The sequence below is a fragment of the Bubalus bubalis genome, chromosome 20, assembly GCF_019923935.1.
Source record: "Bubalus bubalis isolate 160015118507 breed Murrah chromosome 20, NDDB_SH_1, whole genome shotgun sequence".
NCBI classification, from domain to species: Eukaryota; Metazoa; Chordata; class Mammalia; order Artiodactyla; family Bovidae; genus Bubalus; species Bubalus bubalis.
This window is the reverse complement of record NC_059176.1, coordinates 68296152-68318397: the sequence shown is the minus strand read 5'-3', so window position 1 is coordinate 68318397 and position 22246 is coordinate 68296152. Positions and strand designations below refer to the sequence as shown.

At 51.3% G+C, this 22246-nt stretch overlaps 1 long non-coding RNA gene and 7 other non-coding genes across 10 annotated transcripts in view; all 8 read left to right on the top strand.

Moving 5' to 3' along the window:
• Positions 1 to 19663, top strand: part of LOC102402392 — an 85998-nt gene extending 66335 nt beyond the window's left edge. For all 3 annotated transcript variants that reach the window (XR_006640360.1, XR_006640358.1, XR_006640359.1), the window contains 6 exons: positions 1813 to 1952; positions 3437 to 3616; positions 4592 to 4733; positions 8862 to 8967; positions 11540 to 11679; positions 19528 to 19663. This is a non-coding gene — a long non-coding RNA (uncharacterized LOC102402392). The remainder of the gene's footprint in view (positions 1 to 1812; positions 1953 to 3436; positions 3617 to 4591; positions 4734 to 8861; positions 8968 to 11539; positions 11680 to 19527) is intronic.
• LOC112580963 lies at positions 2163 to 2255 on the top strand. Its single transcript, XR_003105420.1, has one exon. It is a non-coding gene; the product is annotated as a small nucleolar RNA SNORD116 (small nucleolar RNA).
• Positions 4943 to 5035, top strand: LOC112580962. Its single transcript, XR_003105419.1, has one exon. It is a non-coding gene; the product is annotated as a small nucleolar RNA SNORD116 (small nucleolar RNA).
• Positions 9178 to 9270, top strand: LOC112580961. Its single transcript, XR_003105418.1, has one exon. It is a non-coding gene; the product is annotated as a small nucleolar RNA SNORD116 (small nucleolar RNA).
• LOC112580960 lies at positions 11890 to 11982 on the top strand. The gene has a single exon (XR_003105417.1). It is a non-coding gene; the product is annotated as a small nucleolar RNA SNORD116 (small nucleolar RNA).
• LOC112580974 lies at positions 14642 to 14735 on the top strand. Its single transcript, XR_003105430.1, has one exon. It is a non-coding gene; the product is annotated as a small nucleolar RNA SNORD116 (small nucleolar RNA).
• LOC112580970 lies at positions 17414 to 17504 on the top strand. The gene has a single exon (XR_003105426.1). It is a non-coding gene; the product is annotated as a small nucleolar RNA SNORD116 (small nucleolar RNA).
• Positions 19664 to 19914: 251 nt separating the features above from the next.
• Positions 19915 to 20006, top strand: LOC112580969. The gene has a single exon (XR_003105425.1). It is a non-coding gene; the product is annotated as a small nucleolar RNA SNORD116 (small nucleolar RNA).
• The last annotated feature ends 2240 nt before the right edge of the window (positions 20007 to 22246 follow it).

The following is a 22246-nucleotide window of genomic DNA, read 5'->3' as shown; positions in this document are numbered from 1 at the left end:
TTGTTCACCATGATGGCTACTCCATTTCTTCTAAGGGATTCCTGCCCACAGTAGTAGATATAATAGTCATCTGAGTTAAATTCACCCATTCCAGTCCATTTTAGTTTGCTGATTCCTAGAATGTCGACATTCACTCTTAACATCTCCTGTTTGATGACTTCCAATTTGCCTTGATTCATGGACATATCATTCCAGGTTCCAATGCAATATTACTCTTTACAGATTGGACCTTGCTTCTGTCACCAGTCACATCCACAACTGGGTATTGTTTTTGCTTTGGCTCCATCCCTTCATTCTTTCTGGAGTTATTTCTCCACTGATCTCCAGTAGCATATTGGGCACCTACCGATCTGGGGAGTTCCTCTTTCAGTATCCTATCTTTTTGCCTTTTCATACTGTTCACGGGGTTCTCAAGGCAAGAAATACTGAAGTGGTTTGCCATTCCCTTCTCCAGTGGACCACATTCTGTCAGATCTCTCCACCATGACCCGTCCATCTTGGGTGGCCCCACACAGCATGGCTTAGTTTCATTGAGTTAGACAAAGCTGTGGTCCATGTGATCAGATTGGCTAGTTTTCTGTGATTAAGGTTTCAGTGTGTTTGCCCTCTGATGCCTTCTCACAACACCTACCATCTTACTTGGCTTTCTTTTACCTTGGACGTGGGTTATCTCTTCATGGCTGCTCCTTACCTTGGATGAGGTCACCCCTCCTGACCTTGAATGTGGAGTAGCTCCTCTCTGCCCTCCTGCCCATGCAGCCGCTGCTCCTCAGATGTGTGGTAGCTCCTCCCGGCCGCCACCCCTGACCTCGGACGTAGGGTAGCTCCTCTAGGCTGCTCCTGCACCATCACAGCCTGGTGCTCTCAGTCTCTGCCCCTGACCTTGGGCATGGGGTAGGTCCTCTCGGCCGCACTTCTGCGCAGTCCATCACAGCCGCCATGCTTCTGTTGGTTAAAGGAAGCCACCGCGCTTCTGTTCCACTCCCATAATGCAAGAAGTTTAAACAGTCACTTTGGATGTGGGGTATCTCTTCACGGCTGCTCCAGCACAGTGTAGCTGCTGCTCCTAACCTTGGACTAGGGGTATCTCCTCAAGGCCGCCCCCCCCGACCTTGAATGTGGAGTAGCTCCTCTCGGCCCTCAGCCACTGCTGCTTGGTGGTTATCTGGGAAAGTTTCCTTGTTCAGGGAAGATATGAGACTTGTGACAAGGACCTCTGAGCTGTAGTAGTAGCTGGCGTAGTCTCAGGGTACGTGGAATTCACACAGATGCTCAGCAAGGCGAACTTGAGTGGTCAGGTCCCTGTGCTTTGGTCAAAGGGCATGGAGATTAGGAGCCCAGAACTTCTGTCAACAGACCCTCGGTGAAATTCTGCATGGGGCTGGAGGAAGGTGCCAGGCGTCATCCCCCATTTTGTGGGAGGGTGGGAGGTCAGGGCTTCGTGGAGATGACAGGCATGTTCAGACACCAGGGTCTTTGCACTTGGGCTCTGAGACACAGAAATACCTGGAATGAGTTCCCCTGGCACACCTATAATGCCGAGAGCACATCTTTGTTGGTACACCGGGACAGGGCACTCAGCAGCACATCAAATGGCCTGCACCCTTGCACACTCAGGCAGACAGACACCCACAGGCACTTGAACCTAAAAACTGCACTCTTTTGATAGGTATATATCCAGTCATCTGTACGATCGATACAGCTGGGTTGCAGATACAGGCCTTCCTTCAGGGAACCATGGGCATCGATACTGCTTAGCGAGAAGCTGGGTACACATCTGAAGCCTGCCTGTGCTTTCTGTCCCCTTGTCAGGTGAAGTTCCCAAGTATGAGTGTCCATCACACAGGAAACGGAGCCCCACTCGTGAGATGGTGACTCGAGGTGCTAAGGAGTCCGGTGAGAAGTGTGGCGGGCCCAGGTTGCTGCCACTGCTCTTTGGATCACTGAGCACGGTACGCCTTCACCTTCCCCAAGACGTGTCATGAATTTCAGCTTTCCTGGGACTGCCTGAGTGGCTGTACATATGGAGGGACTGTTTCTCTTGCTGAGAAGCCTGGGGGCTCTGAGTTCCCCTGGCTGCTGGAGGACTCCCAGGTCACTGGCTCCTCCTGGGAGCGGCGCTGCCTGCCGTGAGGAGGTGGGCAGCAAGCCAGCACGTGCTCGGATCGATGATGACACCCTCACATGCATTCCTTGGAAAATCTGAACAAAATGAGTGAGAACTCACTACCGTCTCCTCATCGAAACTGAGGTCCAGCACGTTGCCTCCCTTGGGGTTAAGGGTGGGACTGGTTAGCAGTGAAGGCATCTCCGACTGTGTCACACACACGCATGGAGGAGCCAGGTCACCACCATTTGCGAGGCTCCCATCTGAGGGTGGGCCGTGTACAGATGTTGGAGCAGCTCTTGGAATGCGAGGTCCGTGGTGAAGGGCACTGAGGAGCATAGAGGCATCCAGCTTGTCCAGTGGTGGCAGGAGTCGCAGTAGATCCTGGTCTCGTACAATTGAGCTTTTGGCTTGAAAATGTTCATTTCTTCCTGGTTACTGCTGCAAGTGTGCTTGTTGGGTCAGTGGTGATGTGGAATCTGAAACAAGGATGCTTCTGTGGCTTCTGATTGGCACCCCAGGTCAGATCTGAGGCACTCACTGTTGGGGCCCTTTGAGTTGGTGAGATTCCTGTGTGCCCTCTGGCCTGCAGCAGTTGCAGGTTCCTAGGGGAACGGTGGCAGTTGTGCAAGGCAATAGGCCTTGTTTCTGCCCTTGGAAGTTCCTGAATTGCAACTGCTGTCACAGTGCTTGAGTCTTGGAGGCCTCCATGGACTATGAAGTGATCCCAGGCCTGCATTTCTCCTGCAGGTTGGCCAGAGGCCTAGAGCAGAATGGTTGTGCAGGTGAGGAAAAGTACAGTATGATTTCCTCGGACCATATGTCTGCTGAGGCTGCAGGCAATGTTGTTTTTTCAGTGATACATACTGTGGTCCTTTTGGAGCTGTCCTTGGCTGGTACAAAGGAGAGGGCGTTGCTGGTGCTTGGGAGGCTCGGTGATAGGTGACCTCTGTGGCCTTGGTGACCAGCTGCCAGTAGAAGGACTCTCCAAATGTATCTTTGGTGCCTTGAAGAGTCGCAGTAACAGAAGCCAAGGAGCCAGCCCTGTGGGTGGTAATGCAGTGTGGGCACATGCCCCTTGGCCGCCATTTGGGCCCTGACCCTGAAATTAACAAAGTGTGTGAGTTCTTAAAGGTTGGGGTCAAGCAGACAGCCCTGATGACACCCAGGTGTTCTCCACCCTGGCAATGAAGCATCAACCTTGGAGGTCCATGGTTGTGGTAGAGATTGGTCATTGGTTGGCATACCAGCGCTGCCTCATTGTAGGAGCAAGCAGCTCCCCTGGCACTATGGCAGAAACCTGGCACATCCAAGGTCTTCCCCTGGCAGGTCTTCTGAAGTCTTCCTGAAAGCCACCTTGGTGATCTATGAGCCCTCGGTCATGTTGCATAGCTGAGACGTGGCAGAAAGGCGTGATGTCGCCCTAGTCAAAGCCCACCTTCTCCTGTGGGTCTTGCTGGGTGCTCATTGTCCCTGTGTGTGCTGAGGCCCTGGAGGCTTCTGATATGGGTGAGTCATCTTTTGGGTCAGGAGGAGTTCAATTTGGACGAAGCCCTGCGTTTTGGAAGCTTTCTGTAGGGTGCAGTCAGTACCCAGGGCCCTGCACGCTGTGGATCTGAGGATAATCTGGCCAGGAAAGGGGTCCCATTTCTGTGGGAGTGACCCTTGAATCCTGGTACCTCAGGAAGACCAGAGCCCATCTTGCACTTTCCAGCAGAGGCTGGACAGTGATTGAACTGACTGTGCAGGAAGAAATGCATGCCCTGAATTATTTTGTTCTTCAAGGGCGTGGTGGGCCATATCTGCCCCAGCAAGTTCACCATACTATGTGGTTTTATGGGAAAGTTTCCTTATTAGGGTAGGAGGTAGGACTTGTGACAAGGACCCCTGAGCTGTAGTAGTAGCTGGGGTAGTCTCAGGGTGCGTGGCATTCACACAGTTGCTCTGCAAGGCAACCTTGGGTGGTCAGGTCCCTGTGCTTTCTCCAGAATGCATGGGGCATGGAGATTCGGAGCCCAGAACCTATGTATATAGCTCCTCAGTGAAATTTTGCATGGGGCTGGAGGAAGGTGCCAAGCATCATCCCCCATTTTGTGTGTGGGAGGTCAGGGCTCCATTGAGACGGGATGTGTGTTCAGACACCAAGGCCTTTGCACGCAGGCTCTGAGACCTGGAGACACCCAGAAGGAGTTTCCGAGGCAGCCCTAAAATACCGAGAGTGCATCCTTTTTGGTATGCCAGAACGCAGGCACTCAGGTCCACATCAAATTTCACGGCCCCCTGATCAGTTGGACATACACCCACAGGCACTAGAACCTAATAACTGCACTCTTTTGACAGATAGGTATCCAGTTGTCTATATAGGATCAATACACTTGGCTTGGAGATAGAGGCCTTCCCCCATGAAGCATGAGCATTGATCTCACTCAGTGAGAGACCAGGTACACATCTGAAGCCTGCCTGTCCTTTTTGTCTCCTTGTCAGGTGAAGTTGCCAGGCATGACTGTCCGTCACCCAGGAGACGAAGCCCCGCCAATGAGGCGGTGAATCGAGGTGCAGGGGAGTCTGATGAGAAGTGTGGTGGACCCAGGTTGCTGCCAGTTCTTTTGGAATCACCAAGCACATGGTACGCCTTCCCCTGCCTCAAGACATGTCATGGATTTCAGGTTTCCTGGGACTGCCTGAGTGACTGTACATATGGAGGGACAGTTCCTCTTGCTGAGAAGCCTGGGGGATCTGAGTCCCCTGGCTGCTGGAGGACTCCCATGTCACTGGCTCCTCCTGGGAGCGGCCCTGCCTGCCCTGTGGAGGTAGGCAGCAAGCCAGCACGTGCTCGGATCGATGATGACACCCTCACATGCATTCCTTGGAAAATCTGAACAAAATGAGTGAGAACTCACTACCGTCTCCTCATCGAAACTGAGGTCCAGCACGTTGCCTCCCTTGGGGTTAAGGGTGGGACTGGTTAGCAGTGAGGGTATCTCCGACTGTGTCACACACACGCATGGAGGAGCCAGGTCACCACCATTTGCGAGGCTCCCGTCTGAGGGTGAGCCGTGTACAGATGTTGGAGTGGCTCTTGGAATTCGAGGTCCGTGGTGCAGGGCACTGAGGAGCATAGAGGCATCCAGCTTGTCCAGTGGTGGCAGGAGTCACAGTAAATCCTGGCTCAGCTCTTGAGCTCTTGACTCAGAAATGTGTGTTTCCTCCCAGTTCATGCAGCAAGTGCACTAACTGGGGCTCTGGTGTTGTCGATTCTGAAGCAAGGAAGCTTCTGTGGTTTGTGATTGGAGCCCCAGGTCAGATCTGAGGCCCTTGCCATTGCGGCCCTTTGGGTTGCTGAGATTCCTGAGTGCTTTGTGGGCTGCAGCGGCTGCAGAGACGTAGGGAAAAGGTGGCACTTGTGAAAGTTAATAGGCCCCATTTCTGCCCTTAGCAGTTCCTGAATTGCAACTCCTGTCACATGCTTGAGTCTTGGACGTCGCCATGGACTATTCTGTGGTCTTAGGCCTGCATTTCTACTGCAGGTTGGCCAGAGGCCCAGAGAAGAATGTTTGTGCAGGTGAGGAAAAGTGCAGTGTGATTTCCTAGGATATGTCCGCTGAGGCTGCAGGCACTGTTGTTCTGTTTTCAGTGATACAGTGTGGTCCTTTTGGAGCTGATTGTGGCTGGGTACAGAGGACAGGGCATTGCTGGTGCTTGGGAGGGTCGATGATAGTGACCTTTGTGGCCTTGGTGGCCTGATGCCAGAAAAAGGTCTTTCAAACTGCATCTTTGGTACCTTGAAGAGCTGCAATAACTAAGCCTAGGAGCCAGCCCTCTGGGTGGTAATAAGATATGTGCACATGCCCATTGGCACCCCCCCCCTTTAGCCCTTGGGACTGGAATTTGCAAGGTGTATGGGTTCCTGAAGAATGGGGCCAGCAAGATGGCCCGGATCCCACCCAGGTGTTCACCACCCTGGCAGTGACATATCACCCTTGGAAGACCATGGTTGTGGTAGAGATCTGGCATTGGTTGGCATACCAAGCTGCTTCAGTGTAGTAGCCATTGGCTCCCCACACATGATGGTGGGAAACCTGGCAAATCCAAGATCTTCCCCTGCCTGTTTTTCTGGAGTCTTCCTGGAAGCAGCCTTAGTGATCTGTGAGCGCTTGGTGGTCTTGCATGGTAGAGACAAGCTGCCAGGTGGAATGGCATGGTGTTGCAATAATCAAAGCCACCTTCTTCCTATGGGTCTTGCTGAGTGCTGATTGTCCCTGTGTGAGTAAAGCCCCTGGAGGCTTCTGATGTGGGTGAGTGACCCCTGGGGGCAGGAGGAGTTTAATTTGGACCAAGTCTTGCTTTGTGGAGGTTATGGAATTCCAGTTGAGCTATTTCAAATCCTGAAAGATGATGCTGTGAAAGTGCTGCAGTCAATATGCCAGCAAATTTGGAAAACTCAGCAGTGACCACAGGACTGGAAAAGGTCAGTTTTCATTCCAGTCCCAAAGAAAGGCAATGCCAAAGAATGCTCAGACTACCTCACAGTTGCACTCATCTCACATGCTAGTAAAGTAATGCTCAAAATTCTCCAAGCCAGGCTTCAGCAGTACGTGAACCATGAACTTCCAGATGTTCAAGCTGGTTTTAGAAAAGGCAGAGGAACCAGAGATCAAATTGCTAACAGTTGGTGGATCATGGAAAAAGCAAGAGAGTTCCAGAAAAACATCTATTTCTGCTTTATTGACCATGCCAAAGCGTTTGACTGTGTGGATCACAATAAACTGTGGGAAAATTCTGAAAGAGATGGAAATACCAGACCACCTGACCTGCCTCTTAGGAAATCTATATGCAGGTCAGGAAGCAGCAGTTAGAACTAGGCATGGAGCAACAGACTGGTTCCAAATAGGAAAGGAGTATATCAAGGCTGTATATTGTCACCCACTTATTTAACTTATAAGCAGAGTACATCATGAGAAACACTGGGCTGGAGGAAACACAAGCTGGAATCAAGATTGCCGGGAGAAATATCAATAACCTCAGATATGCAGATGACACCACCCTTATGGCAGAAAGTGAAAAAGAACTAAAAAGCCTCTTGATGAAAGTGAAAGAGGCGAGTGAAAAAGTTTGCTTAAAGCTCAACATTGAGAAAACTAAGATCATGGCATCCAGTACCATCACTTCATAGCAGGTAGATGGGGAAACAGTGTCAGACTTTATTTTTTGGGGCCCCAAAATCACAGCAGATAGTGATTGCAGCCATGAAATTAAAAGACGCTTACTCCTTGGAAGGAAAGTTATGACCAACCTAGACAGCATATTAAAAAGCAGAGACATTACTTTACCAACAAAGGTCCGTCTCATCAAGGCTATGGTTTTTCCAGTGGTCATGTATGTATGTGAGAGTTGGATTATAAAGAAATCTGAGTGCTGAAAATTGATGCTTTTGAACTGTGGTGTTGGAGAAGACTCTTGAGAGTCCCTTGGACTCCAAGGAGATCTAACCAGTCCATCATAAAGGAGATCAGTCCAGGGTGTTCATTGGAAGGGCTGATGTGAAGCTGAAACTCCAATCCTTTTGCCACCTGATGGTAAGAGCTGAGTTATTGGAAATGACCCTGATGCTGGGAAAGATTGAGGGCTGGAGGAGAAGGAGATGACAGAGGATGAGATAGTTGGATGGCATCACTGATTCAATGGACGTAGGTTTGGGTGGACTCTGGGAGTTGGTGATGGAAAACGAGTTGTGGCGTGCTGCGGTTCATGGGGTTGCAAAGAGTCATGACTGAGCGACTGAACTGAAATGAACTTGCTTTATTGGATTTTTCTCTGGGTTGTGGTTGGTACCCAGGGCCCTGCAGGCTGTGGATGAGGATAATCTGACCAGGAAAGGGGCCCTGTTTCTGTGGGAGTGACCCCTCGATCCTAGTACCTAAGGATGACCACCTTTTGTCTTGCACTTTCCAGCAGAGCCCGGACTGATTGGACAGGAAGAGGTGCATGCCCTGTATTCTTTTGCTCTGTGCGGGTATTGTGGGCTGTATCTGGCCCAAGGCCAAGTTAACCACACTGTAGGCCTTCTCTGTAAAGTTGCCTTGTTCAGGGAGGAGGTAGGACTTATGGCAAGGACACCTGAGCTGTAATAGTAGCTGGGGTAGTCTCAGCATAAGGGACATTCACACAGATGCTCCGAAAGGGAACGTTGGGCAGTCAGGTTCTTGTGCTTTGGTCAGACGGCATGGGTCATGTAGATCGAGAGCCCAGAGCCTATGTCAACCCCTTGGTGTAATTTTGCACGGTGTTGGAGGAAGGTCACAGGCGTCATCCCCGATTTTGTGGGAGGGTGGGAGTTCAGGTCTCCATGGAGATGACGTGCGTGTTCAGACACCAAGGCTTTTGCACAGGGGCTCTGAGACACGGAAATACACGGAAAGAGTTCAGAGGCACACCGAGAATCCTGAGAGCACATTCTTATTGGTACACTAGAACACAAGTACTCAGATCGACATCAAATTCCCCTACATACTTCCACACTCAGACAGACAGACATCCACGGTCACATGAACCTAACTTTCTGCACTCGTGCCAACACATAGGTGTCCAGTCGTACATAAGGGATACTACAGGTGGGAAGCAGAAAAGCCCTTCCCTCAGGGAACCATGGGCATTGATACTGCTTAGCGAGAAGGTGGGTACACATCTGAAGCCTGCCTGTGCTTTCTGTCCCCTTGTCAGGTGAAGTTGCCTAATATGACTGTCCATCACCCAGGAGATGAAGCCGTGCCAATGAGCCAGTGACTCGAGGTGCAGGGGAGTCCGGCGAGAAGTGTGGCGGGCACAGGTTGCTGCCACTGCTTTTTGGATCACCGAGCACGGTACGGCTTCTCCTGCCCCAAAACGTGTCATGAATTTCAGGTTTCCTGGGACTGCCTGAGTGGTTGTATGTATAGAGGGACCTTTCCTCTTGCTGAGAAGCCTGGGGGCTCTAAGTTCCCCCGGCTGCTGGAGGACTCCCAGGTCACTGGCTCCTCCTGGGAGCGGCCCTGCCTGCCGTGAGGAGGTGGGCAGCAAGCCAGCACGTGCTTGGATCGATGATGACACCCTCACATGCATTCCTTGGAAAATCTGAACAAAATGAGTGAGAACTCACTACCGTCTCCTCATCGAAACTGAGGTCCAGCACGTTGCCTCCCTTGGGGTTAAGGGCGGGACTGGTTAGCAGTGAGGGCATCTCTGACTGTGTCACACATATGCTGGAGGAGCCAGGTCACCACCATTTGTGAGGCTCCCATCTGAGGGTGGGCCATGTACAGATATTCTAGCGGCCCTCTTGGAATACAAGGTCCATGTAAAGGCACTGAGGAGCATAGAGCCATCTGGCTTGTCCGGTGGTGGTAGGTGTCGAAGTAGATCCTATCCTCAGACAGTTGACGTCTTAGCTTGGAAAGGTGCATTTAGTCCTGATTCCTGCTGCAAATGCGCTAATTGGGGCTCTGGTAATGTCCATTCTAAAGCAATGAACCTTCTGTGGTTTTTGATTGGAGCCCCAGGTGAGATTTGAGGCCCTCGCCATTGCAGCCCTTTGGGTTGCTGAGATTCCTGAGTGCCATGTGGGCTTCAGTGGCTGCAGAGACCTGGGGGAATGGTGGCAGTTGTGAAAGTTAATAGGCCCATTTCTGCCCTTGGCAGTTCCTAAATTGCAGCTCCTGTCACATGCTTGAGTCTTGGAGGTTGCCATGGACTGTGCTGTGGTCCTAGGCCTGCATTCCTCCTGCAGGTTGGCCAGAGACCCAGAGAAGAATGTTTGTGCAGGTGAGGAAAAGTGCAGTGTGATTTACGGGGACGATATGTCCGCTTAGGCTGCAGGCACTGTTGTTCTGTTTTCAGTGATACAGTGTGGTCTTTTTGGAGCTGCCATCAGCTGGGTACAGAGGACAGGGCATTGCTTGTCCTTAGGAGGCTCGGTGAAAGGTGACCTTTGTGGCCTTGTTGGCCCACTGCTAGTAGAAGGACTCTCAAAGGGCATCTTTGGTGCCTTGAAGAGTTGCAATAAGGAGGCCAAGGAACCAGCCCTGTGGGTAGTTATGTGGTGTACACACATGCCCCTTGGCCGCCATTTGTCCCTTCGGCCTGGAATTGTCAAGATTCTCTAAGGTTGGGGCCAGCCAGCCAGCCCTGATAGCGCCCATGTGTTTGCCCCCCTGGCAATGAAGCATCAACCTTAGAGGACCACGGTTGTGATAGAGATTGCTCATTGGTTGGCATACCAAGGCTGCCTCAATGTAGGAGACAGCAGCTCCCATGGCACTATGGCAGAGACCTGGCACATCCACGGTCTTCCCTGGCAGGTCTTCTGAAGTCTTCCTGAAAGCATCCTTGGTGATCTGTGAGCCCTTGGTCGTGTTGCCCACCTTCTTCCTGTGGGTCTTGCTGGATGCTCATTGTCCCTGTGAGCCAAGGCCCTGGAGGCTTCAGATTTAGGTGAGTCGCCCTTTGTTGCATAATGAATTCAATTTGGACCAAGCCCTGTATTATGAGAGCTTTCTCTAGGGTGTGGTCAGTACCCAGGGCCCTGCAGACTGTGGATTTGAGGATAATCTGGCCGGGAAAGGAATCCTGTTTCTGTGGGAGTGACCCCTGGTTCCTGGTACCTGAGGATGACCAGGTTCCATCTTGCAGTTTCCAGTGGAGGCTGGACTTTGATTGGACTGACTGGCAGGAAGATACGCATGCCCTGAATTCCTTTGCTGTTGGAGGGTGCAGTGGGCCATATCTGCTGTAGTGCCAAGTTCACCTTACTGTGCAGTTGTCTGGGAAAATTTTCTTGTTAGGGTAGGAGGTGGGACTTGTGACAAGGACCCCTGAGCTATAGTAGTAGCTCACGTAGTCTCAGGGTATGTGGCATTCACACAGACTCTCTGCAAGGTGACCTTGGGCAGTCAGGTCTCTGTGCTTTGGTCAGAGATCATGGGTCATGGAGATTGGGAGCCTTGAGCCTATGTCAGCAGCCCCTCAGTGAAATTTTCCATGGATCTTGTGGAAGATGCCAAGTTGGGATGATGGGAGGTCAGGACTCCATGGAGATGGCACGCATGTTCAGACTGCAGGGCCTTTGCATGCCATCTCTGAGACTTGGATACCCGGACAGATTTCCAGACACACACCCAAAATGCTGAGAATGCATTTTTATTGGTACACCAGAACGCAGGCACTCAACCTCACATCGAATCCCCTGCCACCCTTGCACGCTTGGTCAGAAAGACACCTACATGCACTTGAGCCTAATTTGCTGCACTCTTTTGAAAGATAGGTAACCAGTCGTCTGTAAAGGATCAATATAGTTGGGTTGCAGATACAGGCCTTCCCCCAGTGAAACATTTGCATCAGTATTAGTGAGAGACCAAGTATACATCTTAAGCATTCCTGTGCTTTCTGTCCACTTGTCAGGTGAAGTTGGCAGGTATGACTGTCCATTACCCAGGAGATGAACCCCCACCCGTGAGGCAGTGTCTGAAGGTGCAAGGGAGTCCGGCAAGAAGTGTGGCCCACCCAAGTTGCTGTCACTGCTTTTTGGATCACCGAGCATGGTACGGCTTCTCCTGCCCCAAAACGTGTCATGAATTTCAGGTTTCCTGGGACTGCCTGAGTGGTTGTATGTATAGAGGGACCTTTCCTCTTGCTGAGAAGCCTGGGGGCTCTAAGTTCCCCCGGCTGCTGGAGGACTCCCAGGTCACTGGCTCCTCCTGGGAGCGGCCCTGCCTGCCGTGAGGAGGTGGGCAGCAAGCCAGCACGTGCTCGGATCGATGATGACACCCTCACATGCATTCCTTGGAAAATCTGAACAAAATGAGTGAGAACTCACTACCGTCTCCTCATCGAAACTGAGGTCCAGCACGTTGCCTCCCTTGGGGTTAAGGGCGGGACTGGTTAGCAGTGAGGGCATCTCCGACTGTGTTACACACACACATGGGGGAGCCAGGTCACCACCATTTGCGAGGCTCCCATCTGAGGGTGGGCCGTGTACAGATGTTGGGGTGGCTCTTGGAATACGAGGTCTGTGGTGAAGGGCACTGAGGAGCATAGAGGCATCCAGCTTGTCCAGTGGTGGCAGGAGTCACAGTAGATCCGGGCCTCGGAAAATTGAGCTTTTGGCTTGAAAATGTTCATTTCTTCCTGGTTACTGCTGCAAGTGTGCTTGTTGGGTCAGTGGTGATGTGGAATCTGAAACAAGGACGCTTCTGTGGCTTCTGATTGGAGCCCCAGGTCAGATCTGAGGCCCTTGCCATTGAGGCCCTTTGTGTTGGTGAACTTCCTGAGTACCCTGTGGGCTGCAGATGTTGCAGGGACCTAGGGGAACTGTGGCAGTTGTGAAAGTTAATAGGCCTCATTTCTGCCCTTGGCAGTTCCTGAATTGCAACTGCTATCACAGTGCTTGAGTCTAGGAGGTTGCCATGAACTGTGAAGTGATCCCAGGCCTGCATTCCTCATGCAGGTTGGCCAGAGGCCTAGAACAAAATGGTTTTGCAGGTAGGGAAATGTGCTGTGTGATTTCCTTGGACAATCTGTCCCCTGAGGCTGAAGGCACTGTTGTTGTGTTTTTAGTGATACATACTGTTTTAGAGTTGCCCTCAGCTGGGTACAGAGGAGGGGGGGGTTGCTTGTGCCTGGGAGGCTTGGTGATAGTGATCTTTGTGGCCTTGGTGGTGTGATGCCAGAAGAAGAACTCTTCATTTGTATCTTTGGTGCCTTGAAAAGCAGCCCGTGGGTGGTAATGTGGTGTGCGTACATTGCCTTGGCCCCCATTTGGCCCCTCAGCCTGAAATTTGCAAGGTGTGTGATTTCTCAAAATTTGGGGCCAGCTAGTCGGCCCTGATCCACCCAGGTGTTCACCGCTGCCCCCCCACCCCAGCAGTGAATTATCAACCTTGAAGGCCCATGTTGTGGTAGAGATTGGTCATTGGTTGGCATACCAAGGCTGCCTCAGTGTAGGCACCAGCAGCTCCTCTGGCACTATGGCGGGAGACCTGGCACATCCAAAGTCTTCTGCTGGCAGGTCTTCTGATGTCTTCCTGGAAGCCACCTTAGTGATCTGTGAGCACTTGGTGGTCTTGCATGGCAGACACAAGATGTAGGGTGGAATGACGTGATGTCACCATAGTCAAAGGCCCACCTTTTTCCTGTTGTTGGGTGCTGGTTGACTGTGTGAACAGAGCCCCTGGAGGCTTCTGATGTGGGTGAGTCGCTATTTGGGGCAGGAGTGTTCAATTTGAACCAAGCCCTGCTTTATGGGAGTTTTTCCCATAGGATGTGGTCAGTACCCAGGAGCCTGTACTCTGTGGATCTTAACCTATTCTGGCCAGGCAAGGGGCCCCGTTTCTCTGGGAGTGACGCCTAGATGTTGGTACCTGAGGACGAGCACCTCTTGTCTTTCACTTACCATTGGGTCCCTGGAGAGTGATTGGACTCACTGGGCAGGAAGAGGCTCATGCCTTGAATTCTTTTGCTCTTCAAGGGTATGGTGGGTCATCAGCCCCAGGGCCAAGTTCACCATACATTTGTCATTCTAATGGAAAATTTCCTTGCTCTAAGTAGAGCTGGGACTAGTGGGCAAGGACACCTGAGCTGAAGTAGTTCCTGGTGTAGTCTCAAGCTCTGTGGCATTCACAGAGTTGCTCTGCAGCACGACCTTGCTTGGTCTGATTCCTATGCTTTGGTCAAAGGGAATGGTCATGGAGATAGGGGACCCAGAGCTGATGTCAACAGCCCCTCTGTGAAATTTTGCATGGGGTTTGTGGAAGGTGCCAAGCATCTACTTCATTTTGTGGGAGGGTAGGAGGTCCACACTCTGTATAGACGGCATGCGAGGCCTTTGCATGGGTCTCTTGAGACATGGAGATAGCTGGAAGGAGTTCGAGGCCCATCCAAAATCCTAAGAGTGCATCCTTGTTGGTACGCTGGAACACATGCACTCAACCCCACATCGCATGCCCTGCCACCCATGCACGCTGTCAGACAGACACCCACTCGCTCTTGAACCTACTTTGCTGCACTCATGCTCACTTATTTATCCAGTCCTAGGTAGGGAATCAATACATTTGGCTAAGCAGATAAAGGCCTTCCCCCAGGGAACGATGGACATCAGCATTGTTCAGTGAGAACTCGGGTACACATCTGAAGCGTTCCTTTGCTTTCTCTCCACTTGTCAGGAGAAGTTCTCGGGTATGACTGTCTGTCATCCAGGGCAAGAAGCCATGCACATGAGACAGTACCTCGAGATGCAAGGGAGTCTGGCGAGAAGTTCACAGGCCCAGGTTCCTGCCACTGCTTTTTGGATCACTGAGGATGGCACCTTCTCTTACCACAAGATGTTTCATGGATGTAGGGTTTCCTGGGACTGCCTGAGTAGTTGTATGTATGAAGTGACCATTCTGCAGAGAAGTCTTAGACCTCTGAATTCCCCTGGTTCCTGAAGGACACCTAGGTCACTGGCTCCTCCTGAGATTGGCTCTGCCTGCCCTGCTGAGGTGGGCAGCAAGCCAGCGTGTGCTCGTATCTATGATGACACTCTCATATGTGTTCCTTGGGAACATCTGAACAAAATGAGTCAGAATTCACTACCATTTCCTCACCAACAGTGAATTCCAGCACATTGCCTCTCCTGGAGCTAAGTGTGTGCTAATTAGCAGTAAGGGCTGCTTTTACTGTGTCGCATACATGCATAGAGCAGGAGGATCACCAGGATCACCACTGTTTGCAAGGCTCCCTTCTGAGTGTGGGCTATGTAAGATGTTCATGCGGTTTTCCTGAAGTGCAAGGTCTGAGGTCAGTACCACTGAAGTTCACAGGAGATGTCTAGCCTGACCAGTGATGCTAGGAGTCAGAATAGATCCTGGCCTAGGCCTGTTGAGCTCTTAGCTTGAAAATGTGCATTTTGTCCCAGTTCCTGCTGCAAGTGCGCTAGTTGGAGCTGTGTTGATGTGGAAGCCAAAGTGAGGAGGATTCTGTAGTTTCTTATTGGAGCCTCAGGTCAGATCTGAGGTCCTAGCTGTTGAGGCCCTTTGGGTTGGTGAGATTTCTTGAGTGCCCTGTGGGCTGTAGCGTTTGCAGGAACCTAGTCAAATGGTGGTGGGGTGAAAGGCAATAGGCCTCGTTTCTGCCCTTGGCAGTTCCTGTGTTGCATCTTCTGTCACATGCTTGTGTCTTAGAGGCTGCTGTGGACTGTGCGGTGGTCCCAGCCTTGCATTCCTCCTCCAAGTTGGCCAGAGGCCTAGAGCAGAATGGTTGTGCAGATGAGAAAAAGTGCAGTGTGATTTCCTGGGACTACCTGTCCGCTGAGGCTGCAGGCACTGTCTTTGTGTTTTCAGTGTTCCATACTGTGGTCCTTTTGGAGCTGCCCTTGGCTGGGTACAGAGGAGAGGGCATTTTGGTGCCTGGCAGGCTTGGTGATAGGTGACCTTTTTGGCCTTGGTGGCCCACTGCCAGAAGGACTCGCAAAGCATATCTTTGGTGCCTTGAAGAATTCCACTTACCGAGGCCTCGCAGACAGCTAATGTGGGCAGAAATGAGATCTTTGCACATATCTGTTTTTCCTTTGGGCCTGGTATTTGCTAGGTGTATGAGTTCCTAAAGATGGGAGCAGCTGGACCACCCAGATGGCACCCAGTTGTTTGCCACCCTGGCAGAGAAGTATCAACCTTGGAGTCCTGTGGTTTTTAGAGATTTGTCTTTGGTTGGCATACCAAGGCTTCCTCCATGATGTAGCAAGTGACTCCCCTGGCACTGTTGTGGGAAACTTCACACAACAAAGGTCTTTCCCTGGAAGTTCTTCTCAAGTCTTCCTGGAAGCAGGCTTGGTGTTCTGTGAACACTTGATAGTTTTGTGTAGCAGAGAAGGGATGCTGGGCAGAATGGCGTGGTGTCACCATAATCAAAGACCGCCTTCTTCCTGTTGGTCTTCTGAGTACTAAATGTCCCTTTGTGAGCAGAAGATCTGGTGGCTTCTGATATGGGTGAGTCACAGTGGGGGTGGATGGAGGAGTTCAATTTGTAGGAGTTTTTCCTGGGTATGGTTGGTTCCCAGGGCCCTGCAGGCTGTGGATCTGAGTATTATCTGGCCAGCAAAGGGGCCCAGTTTCTGTGGGAGTGACCTCTGGATCCTGGTACCTGAGGAAGACCAGGTCCCATCTTGCACTTTCCAGTGGAGCCTCGGAGAGTGATTAGACTCACTGGGCAGGAAGAGGCTCATGCCCTGAATTATTTTGCCCTTTTAAGGAATGGTGGGCCATATCTGCCCCTGGGTCATGTTCCCAATACTTTTGACCTTCTTTGGGAAAGTTTCCTTGATCCAGGAGGAGGTGGGTCTTGTCACCATGGACACCTGAGCTGTAGTTTTAGCTGACATGTCTCATGGTACATGGCATTCACACAGTTGCTCTGCCAGGCGACCTTGGGCAGTCAGGTTCATGTTCATAGTGAGAGGGCATGGGTCGAAGAGATCATGAGCCCATGCCCTATTTCAACAGCCCCTCAGGATGAAATTTTGCATGGAGCTTGTGGACAGTGGCAGGCATCATCTGCCATTTTGTTGGACAGCAGGAAGTCAGGGTTCTGTGGTGAAGGCATGCATGTTTAGACACCAAGGCCTTTGGAGTGGGACTCTGAGTCCTGGAGACACCTGGAAGGAGTTTCAGAGGCACATCCAGAGTCTTGAGGCACATTCTTCTTGGTACACTGGAACACACACACAGACCCACATCAAATCCCCTGCCACACTCACATACTCAGACAGACAGACACTGATAGGAACTTTAAGATAATTTCCTACCTTTGTGCTATAGCTACGTATCCAGTCGTACGGGATCGAGGTAGTTCAGAAGCAGATGCAGGCTTTACCCCAGGGAACCATGGACACCGATATTATTCATCGAGAACCTGGGTGCACATTTGAAGCATGCTTGTGCTTTCCTTCTACTTGTCAGGAGAAGTTGCCAGGTATGACTGTAGCTTAGAAGAATCCCTGCCTGTGATTCAGTGAATGGAGGTGCAAGAGAGTCCTGCGAGAAATGTGGCAGGAACAGCTTGCAGTTTCTGCTTTTTGGATCACTAAGGATGGTAGTCCTTCCTCTGCCCCAAGATGTGTCATGAATTTAGGGCTTCCTGGGATTGCCTGAGTATGTATAAGTGCAGATGGACTTTTCCTCTTGCCAAGAAGCCTGGGGGCTCTGAATTCTCCCAGCTCCTGGAGGACTCCCAGGTCATTGGCTCCTTCTTGGAGCAGCCCTGCCTGTCCTGCTGAGGTGTGCAGCAAAGCAGCACATACTCGGATCAATGATGACAACTTTCATATGCATTCCTTGGAAAATCTGAACAAAATGAGTGAGAACTCACTACCATCTCATCGACACTGAGCTCTAGCACGTTGCCTCCCATGGAGCTAGGGTTGGGGCTAGTTATCAATTAGGGCCAGCTTAGACTTGGTCACACACATGCATACAGTCCCTGGGTCACCTCCATTTGGTTGTCTTCTTTCTTTGGGTGGCCCTTATAAATGAGTTCAGTTTGTCTCTGGCTTCAGTAATCTAGCCTGTGATGTTCTCCTCTGTTATGATGTGTGTGCAGTTACCAGAGGTAATTGAAGCCATGTGAAGCATCTGAGCATATGATCTGCCATTGAGTTTCACTGACCCCCCTGCTGCCCATTGCATGGTGCTGTGGAGAAAAGCCAAGTTTTTTCATTCATGATTCATGCGGCAGTTTTGGCCTCAGCTGGCTTCGATGTCATTTTTTTCTCCAGGAAGGCATGGTGCAGATTTTCTCCTGATATTAAGAGGAGATCAATGGTCAGAGCATCCAGCAGGTGGGCCAAGCCAATGGCCCTTCTTCTGACTATTTCTTTGGTTGTTGTCTGAATGAGCACTGGTGTTGGGAGACTAAGCCTGGCAGATGCCTTAGAACATTTCCGAGGATGGAAATCCTGTGTCGATGGGAGGGAACTGCACGTTGCCCTGAGAGGGGGTGCAGATGCTGGGGCAGAGCAAAGCTTGGGGAGTGTGAAATGCACCTCAAATGGTGGTGGAACCCATGGGTGGATGGGCAAGTAGATGTATCAGTGACTCAGTTAGGTTCCATGAAGTCTGTGTTGCCTTCAGTTAAGGTTGGAGTGAGTGTGGGGAAGCACCATGGTGGCAGGTTCATAAGATTCATGGACCCTCCAACAGTTGGCCTCTCCCGTGATAGTTCCTTTGCAGCAGACCTCTGAAGCTGGGAGTAGTTTCCAGTCTGGTGTCATATCTTGTCCTGTCCAGGGTGTCAAGTATGAGGAAGATGGGGTATTTTCTGTCCATCCTGCATCGTTCTCCCCTTGTGTTTGGCATGAAGTTGTGCCTCAGGATATCCCATTGTCATTTGTACATCCAGCCCACCTATCCTTGTCTGAGTTTAGGGGGTCTTCCCAGAAATCAGGGAGCAGGATCCTGTGGAAAAAGGGGAGTTGGCAGCCCACGTGAGTGGGCAGTTGTAGGGGCAGGAGAGGCTGTCTGGCGTGGGGCTCATTTTGTCATTTGGCCCGCTGGTGCAGGGAGGCTGTGCTCTCCTGTGTTCCTGGCCTCTGGCCAGAGGCGTCATGTGGATTCATTCATCATGCCTCTTTGCTGGATTCTGTGATGGCATGGCTGATGGTGTCCAGATGGTCATGGACAACCTGATTCTCATGTTGTGTCTGAGTTCATGGCAGTGATGTTAGTGCCTTACAAAGAGAAAGTCAACATACAAGTGACCCGGTTGCTTTAAAGGGTGGAGCCCCAGCATCTCTGCCCTTCAGAATGTCTGCAATGGCCTTTAGCTCTTTGTGCTGTTCAAGGAAGGTCTTCTAGCACGGCTGTTGGCTAGGAAGCCTGCACCCTCATGTGTCAACCAGGCTGAGTGCAAGCGTCCATTGGGACCCCTTTGTTGCAGGGCTGAAAGAGCCTTTTTTCAGGGATATACAACCTGTCGGAAAAGGAACTTATTATCATGGAAGCCCTCAGGTAACTTTTATCCTTCCGTGTGCTGGCAAGTCCATTGTGAGCAGAATAGGTGCGAAGAGTGGATATGTTTCCCTGGAAGGGCAGTGGCTATTAGGCCAAGGGGGCTCAGTTCCCTCCAGGGTTCTTGGGGGACATCCTTAAGCTTTCAGTGGGAACGGCAAAAGAAGAGAAGTTGCAGGGCCTGAGACCAAGGAATTGGCAGATTGGTGCTATTTGTCCTGATGGCCCCTTGACTCTGGAGGTATCCATGTGCAAATGCATTCACATTGGCTGTTGACACACCAGGCCGAGGTGCAGCAGTTGAATAGTAGATTCAAGAATGAGGGCAACTCTCCTGAAGGCCTTTGCTTTTTCCCCTGTACACCTGTTGGTCTTCCTCATGCATGCATGTGTTTTCTCACCTCAAGCCAGATTGAGTTGCCCAGGATGGAAGACCATTGTCAACAGGGAACCCGTCACACATTCTGTGAATCCCAGCCTGGTGAGACAAGGAGCATGAGCCCCTGGGGGCCATTGTGCATGCAGCCCTTGGGTTTACAGATGGAATACATGGAGGTAAGTGGTCCTTATTTGAGGAAACCTAGTGGTTTGGCCCCAGTGATCTGGGCATGGGATCTGTGCTCTCACCTTCTGGGGTTTCCCTAGGGTATGCCAAGTCCCAGGGCCCAAGGTTTGGCTGTAGTTCCTGCCCCATGGCTGCAATCTGTGCAGTCTTGAATGCTGACCTGATTGAGCTCGCTGGCCTCCCTGGGATGGAGGTGGCGACTTTGCTCATGCAGCTCCTGGGCACACGTGCTTGGATCGATGATGACTCCCACAAATGCATTCCTTGGAAATCTGAACAAAATGAGTGAGCCACCCCTACCGTCTCCTCATCGGAACTGAGGTCCAGCACATGATTTCCAGTGGATCGAAGGACCAGGGTCACATTTCATTTTCTCCCTGGGGTGTGAGCAGCCACGGTGTGCAAGCTGAGGGTGATGGCCTTGTGGTATGGAGATGAGCCATGAGGAAGATGCCCTGACCTCCCAACCTCGGGATATGGCTAGGGACCATGAGCCATCTCTGGTTACATGAGGCTAACCAAGGCTTTTGTCTCCTGGTATGTATGATTCTATTGGTAGCATAGAAGTGGAAGCCATTTGAGAGCATCTGGACTGCCACTGAGTTTGTCAGCCACACTGCCTTTGCCTGAAAGTGTTTTCACTCATGTCCTGAAAGGAGTCATGTCTTCGGACAAGTTTCTATGTCATGTTCTTCTGGGGAACGGGATGCCGCATAGTTTTCTCCTGATGGCCAGAGGAGATCATTGGGCAGAGTGTACAGGAGGTGGGCCAAGCTGATGGCCCCTCGTCTGATTGTTTCTTTGGTTGGTATGTGAGTGGGCACTAGTGTTGGGAGGGTGAGCCTTGCAGATGCATTAGAGCATTTCCAAGGATGAAAGTCCTGAGTCAACAGGAGGGACCTGCACATTGCTCTGAGGTGGGCAGTTGTTGGGGGAGAGCAAAGCTTGGGGATCGTGAAATGTACCTCGAGTGGTGGTGGAACCCATGGATGGATGGGCAGGTGAATGGATTGGCAAGTCAGTCAAGTTCCCTGAATTCTGGGTTGCCTTCAAGTTTGGTTGGAGTGAGAGTGGGGAAGGACTGTGGTGGCAGGTTCATACGTTCATAGACTGTTGAAGAGTTGGCCTCTTCTGTGATTGGTTTCCTTTGCTGCAGACCTCCAGAGCCATGAGTGGTTCCCCAGGTGGTATCTTATCTTGTCCTGGCCTGGAGGTCATATGAAGCAGAGGGGATGTTTTCTGTCCACCTTGCCATGTTCTCCCCATGTGCATGGAGTGAATTTGTGCCTCAAGACATCCCAGTGTCATTTCTATTCCCAGCCCACCTTCCTTGCCCAAATTTAGGAACTCTTCCCAGAAACTAGCGGGCAGGGACCCTGTGGAAATAGGGGAGTCAGGTGAGTGGCTACAGTTTTAAGGGCAGGAGAAGCTCTCTGGTGTGGTGCTTAACAGCAAGGCTGTGCTCTTCTGTGAACCTGTAGCCAGAGGTGTCATGTGGGTTCAATCATTGTGCCTCTTTGTTGGGTTCCGTGGTGTCATGACTGGTGTTTCAGGATGGTCGTGGACGACCTGAGTTTCGTATTGTGTCTGGGCTCATGGCAGTGATGTTACTGGCTCAAAAAGAACGAGGTGGCATGACAAGTGACTCAGTTGCTCTAAAGGGTGGACCCCCAGCATCTTTGTGCTTTGGAATGGCTCCAATGGCCTGTAGCTCTTCGTGTTTTTCAAGGAAGGGCTTTAGCATGGCTTTGACCAGGAGGCAAGCACACTCATGTGTCAACCAGGCTGAGTCCACTGGGGCCCTTGTGTCATGGGGCTGAAAGCCATTTTTCATGGATATGCTCCATATCAGAGAAGGGGCTTAATGACATGGAGGCCCTCAGGTACCTTTTATCCTTTCCCATGCTGGTGAGTCCATTGTGAGCAGAGTAGGTGCCAAGAGTGGGTGTGTTTCCCTGGAAGGTCAGTGGCTATTAGGTGAAGGGGGCCCCATTCACCTGAGGGGGTCTCGGGGTTCTTGGGGGACATCCTTAAATTGTGTTGGCCAGGACGGTACGTGGAGTGGAATTGCAGGCCTGAGACCAGGCAGTTGGCAGGTTGGCATTCTTTGTCCTGATGGTCCCTTGACCCTGAATGTATCCGTGCACCAACACATCCCTGTTTGACTGCCTACACAGCACACCTTCTTGTAGCAATTAAATGATAGATGCCAGAATGATTGGCAATGCTCCTGGAGGCCTGGCCTCTTTCCCCAGTACACCTGGTGCTCTTCCTCACACATGCGTTTTCTTGCCCCAGGCCAGATTGAGTGGCCCAAGATGGAAGACTGTTGGCAACAGGTTACCCATGGCATATTCCATGATAGCCAGCCTCTCGAGATGAATATCGTGAATCCCCAGAGACAACTGGACAAGTGGCCCTTGAGTGTACAGATGGAACAACCATGGCGGTAAGTGGCCTAAGGAGACCTAGTGGTTTGGCCCCAGGGATCTGGGCATGGGATTCACACCCTCACCTTCTGGGGTTTCCCTGGGGTATGCAAGGTCCCAGGGCCTGAAGCTTGGC